General features: G+C 45.8%; 1 pseudogene; it reads left to right on the forward strand.

Annotated features, from left to right (window-relative positions):
- Positions 1–667: 667 nt before the first annotated feature.
- Positions 668–3,182, forward strand: LOC119779804 (annotated as a pseudogene).
- The last annotated feature ends 1,864 nt before the right edge of the window (positions 3,183–5,046 follow it).

Here is a 5,046-nt window from a genome sequence, read left to right on the forward strand (position 1 = left end):
ATCCGGACGGTTGGATTAGGTTTCTAATGTCTGGAAGGGGAGTCAGGAGAGGAGAGATTCACAGCCGAGCCTTTTCTAAACTCACAAGAATGTTTTTGCTTCTTAACACGATGAAAATAACAGAATTAAAAACATCTCTGGGAGCACGCTGCTGAACCCGAATAGAAGTTCTGACCTTTGACCTCAGTATTTTTAGGAGAGAGTTTGATCTTAGCGTAGAAGGTGGTGGTTTAAATGCATTACAGAAGCATTTTGAAAAAACATAAAAAATATTTTTTTCAGAAATTTTGGTCTTTAAACAATATTTCTGAATTAATTTTTTACAAATTTATAAAATTGTAATATGAGAATTTTTCTTTTAATGAAATATGTAAAATCTCTGAATTCCAGAGTTTGTTGTCATACATCTACTTATTTTTATTTCTCCATAATGAAACTGATTCTCCATCATAACATTTATCTAAATATAATCAAATTTGTTAGTTTTTCTCCAAAATCCCTCCTAAAACTTAGTAAAATTTTGCTAAAGCTGAATAATGAAATAAATGTAAATCCAGGTGATTGATGGAAGCCATGATGTGAAAGATTTCCAACCTCCACATGAGCTTCTCCCTTTGTCCAGCAGATGGCAGCAGAGGATGGAGCTAAAGAAGCAGCTGAATCACGTTGATGAGAGGAGCAGAATGTGACTGGATGAACTGGCTCTGACTGATGTTTACGGGACTAAAAAGTTTGTGTTTTTAGGTTGAACTCGGTTCTTCTGAGGATTTAAAGGATCAAATGAAAGGAAAAGGCTTCATATCCAACATGTTTACGTCACATGGATGAACCCGCCTGTTTCAAAGGGAATGGGAGGAGCTACACTGAGTCAGCAGTTTCAAACGTCACTTCCCAGAAATGAAAGTAAAGCTTTGTCAAAGTGAAGCCTGAGCTGCCGTAGAGAAAAACCTCCCTGTTTCCTCCTGAAGACCAACTCAGTTCATTTTTCCTTCTCAGCAACAGACTGTGATCCTGGTGAGTGCAGCAGAAAACACTCTGACTGGGTTTCTACTAACAGATTCTACAACAAACAGGAAGCTGGAGACTTTTCTTCTGGACTCAGATCATCTGAAGGGGAAGAAAATGGCGGATTGTGAAGACGTTGAACATTGAGCAACTTTAAAGCCATAGTTTGAACTGTTGTTTTCCCTGATCTGTCCTCAGAGTTCAGACATGTCTTCTGGCAGCAGCCTGCGCTCTGAGGATCCGTTCCTGTGCTCCATCTGTCTGGATGTCTTCACTGATCCAGTCAGCACACCCTGTGGACACAACTTCTGCAAAGCCTGCATCACTCAGCACTGGGATGGAAATGAAAGATGTCAGTGTCCTTTATGCAAGAAGGAGTTCAAGACCAGACCTGAGGTGGAAATCAACACCTTCATCAAAGAGATGGTTGCTCAGTTCAGACGTGAAGCTCAGCAGGAAGCCATCAGCAGCAGCAGCTCAGAGCAACAAGCTGCCAAAGCAGAAGTTCTCTGTGACGCCTGCACTGGAACCAAACTGAAGGCCCTGAAGTCCTGCCTGGTGTGTCTGGTCTCCTTCTGTCAGGCTCACCTGGAGCCTCATCTGACAACTCCACGTCTGAGGAAACATCAGCTGATGGAGCCTGTGGAGAACCTGGAGGACAGGATGTGTCTGCAGCACGATAAACCTCTGGAGCTGTTCTGTAGGACCGACCAGACATGTGTCTGCTCGCTCTGTCCTGTTCTGGACCACAAGAACCACCAGTTTGTTCCTCTGAGAGAAGAATTTGAAGGAAAGAAGGCAGAGCTGAGGAAGACAGAGGCTGAAGTTCAGGAGATGATCCAGGAGAGACGAGTGAAGATCCAGGAGATCAAAGAGAAGCTGAAGATCAGTAAAGATGCTGCAGACAGAGAGAAAGCAGAAGGTGTTGAGGTCTTCACCGCTCTGAAGGAGTCTGCTGAGAGAGGCCTGAAGGAGCTCATCAAGGAGATCGAAGAAAAACAGAAAACTGCAGAGAAACAGGCTGAAGACCTCATCAAAGATCTGGAACAGGACATCTCTGAGCTGATGAAGAGGAGCTCTGAGGTGGAGCAGCTCTCCCAGTCTGAAGACCACCTCCACCTCCTCCCTGAAAGCTGCTCCACCCACCAAGAGCTGGACAGAGGTCAGAGTTCATCCACCATCATATGAGGGGACTGTGGAGAGAGCTGTGGCTCAGCTGGAGGAGGAGATCAGGGAGGAGATGAAGATGCTGAAGATGAAGAGGGTCCAGCAGTCTGCAGTGGATGTGACTCTGGATCCTGATACAGCTCATCCTAACCTCATCCTGTCTGATGATGGAAAACAGGTCAAACATGGAGACGTTAGGAAGAACCTTCCAGAAAACCCAAAGAGATTTTCTATCTATCTTTATGTTTTAGGACGTCAGAGTTTCTCTTCAGGCAGATTTTACTTTGAGGTTCAGGTTAAAGGAAAGACTGGATGGATGTTAGGAGTAGCCAGAGAGTCCATAGACAGGAAGAGATGGATCACACTGAGACCTCAGGATGGTTTCTGGACTGTTGGGTTGAGAAATAGCAATGAGTTCTATGCTTATGCTGGACCTTGGGTCCGTCTCCATCTCCAGTCTGGTCCTCAGAAGGTGGGGGTGTTTGTGGATTATGAGGAGGGTCTGGTCTCCTTCTATGATGTCGATGCTGCAGCTCTGATCTACTCCTTTACTGGCTGCTGCTTCACTCAGAAACTCTACCCAATCTTCAGTCCCTGTCGTAATGATGGAGGTAGAAACTCTGCTCCTCTGATCATCTGTCCTGTTCATCAGGCTGATGGTTGATGGGATGAATGTGTTGGTGAAGAAGCTCCAACCTGACTGAGTCTGGAGGTGAAGTCCTGCTGGTGGAGAGGTGAGCTTGGAAACGTCCTCAGCAGGAAGTCAACAGTTCAGTTCTCAGCTGGATTATTTCCTGCAGCTCCTCCTGCTTCTCTGTTTCTGCTCATTTTCAGCTTCTGCTCTCATTAAATGGCAGAAATGTTTCTGTCATGGTGGTCCTCATGGAGCCAGACTGGTTCCTCTTCCTGTTTCATCAACAATTTAAGGCCTTCATGCAAACATTCCCACCTGGAAAACTGATCAACAGGAAAATTAAAGTCTGTTTTTCCCTTCAGTTCTTCTTCATGTTGGTTTTTGTCCGAACGTTCCATCAGAAGTGTGAATGTGAGATGTGATGATGGATGAATAAAAGCAGAAAACTCAAGGGTTCGAAATAATCTGGCAATCTGGAATGGCAATCTGGAATGGTTTAAATCTCTAGATTCTTCCATCTCTAAATTTCTTTGGAAGGACAAACCCCATCGTATCATCTTAAAAACACTACAGAAAACTAAAGACAGAGGGGGACTAGATTTACCTAACTTCCAATACTACTACTTAGCAAATAGATTACAATACATCTCTAAATGGATAAAACATAATCCCTTAGATGAGCCCTGGATAGACACAGAACAGGAAATATGCAGTAATATAATAATCTCAGATTTGCCGTTTATTAGCTCTAAGATCAAACGGCACCCATGTTTCAAAAATATTAACATCAGCTCTTCCCTGACAGCATGGTGGGAATTTCTAAAAATAACGAACTCATCACTTATCCCGTGCAGTCGTACACCCATCTGGGATAACCCTGACATTCTACAAAACAATAATGTGATAAACTTTCCGTACTGGAAGAATAAAGGTATTAACTATCTGGATCATTTGTTTGAAGGTACGGAGTTTATCACATTCGCTAGATTAAATTTGCAATATGGCATTAACAAAAATAAATTCTTAGAATATGAGCAAATCAAAGCTATAATTAGAAATAAATTTAAGCATATTGATGGAGGTTTAATAATTCCAACTAAAATATCAGAGTTTCTAGAGTTAACCCCCCCCAAACTACTGTCTAAATCATACAGGACACTGACTAAACTGGATGATACAATATCTCTTCCTATTACTAAATGGGAGGAGGATTTATCAGCCAGCTTTGAACAAAACATCTGGGCTCAGATATGTCTAAGAACTTTTAACATGACCAGAAACCCCAATTTACAATTAATACAATACAAAATCCTCCACAGAGTGCACTATACAGGTCAAAGATTATTCAAGATGGGTTTTGCGCAATCTAACATCTGTCCACAATGCACAGGCAATCGACTTGATAATTATTTTCACGCGCTATGGTTATGCACGCCGGTTCAGAGATTCTGGGTACAGGTATGTAAGGATCTATCACTGTGCCTGGGTTGTAAAATCCTAATTTCCCCTTCAGTTTGCTTGCTGGGTGACTTTGAGGGAAGCTCTATGGGAAAAAAATCGGTTTGCTTGGCATTCACTGCATTATGTATCGCAAAGAAAACTATCCTCATGAATTGGAAGAGTAAGGATAAACTCAACATCAATCAGTACAGAGATCTGTTGTTGGATCATATTAATCTTGAGACAGCATCTGCATCCCCATCAGACCGATCTCTCTGGGCTCCCTTGATCGGCTCCATCACTTAGTGTAGTGGGGGGCTATGGGGTGCGTCTTGTGGGGCGCGGGGGCTAGTTCGGGGGGTCCTTGGGTCCTGGGGGCTCGGGGGGGTGCTCGGAGCGGGGTGCCTGGCGGGTCTGGCCCGGGGGACTGTTGCCCCCGTCGGGGCGGGGTCTGGGGCGCCGCGGGGGGGGTCCTGCGGCGGCCGCGTGCGGTGCTCTTGGGGGGTTCCGTGGTGGCGGACGTGGGCTACTGGCCTGGTGGCTGTGCTGCTGCTGGGTGGGGCTGGGCGCCGGGCATCGGTTCTTTTGTGGTGCTGGCCGGGGTGCTTCTGCTCTGCGGGGCGTCGGGGCGTGCCTCGTCTTCCGGTGCCGGGTTTCGGTGGTTGGCCGTGGTGCTTGCCGTGGTTGCGTCGTCCGGGGGGGGCGTGGGTGGTCGCGCCTGTGGCCAGGGTTCGTGTGTGTCTGTTGTGGGCGGGTTGCGGGCGTCGGGGGTCCCTTTGGAGTGCCCCCGGGTCGGGGTG

The sequence above is a fragment of the Cyprinodon tularosa genome, unplaced genomic scaffold (genome assembly GCF_016077235.1).
Source record: "Cyprinodon tularosa strain WSP-4 unplaced genomic scaffold, ASM1607723v1 ctg1510, whole genome shotgun sequence".
NCBI lineage: Eukaryota > Metazoa > Chordata > Actinopteri > Cyprinodontiformes > Cyprinodontidae > Cyprinodon > Cyprinodon tularosa.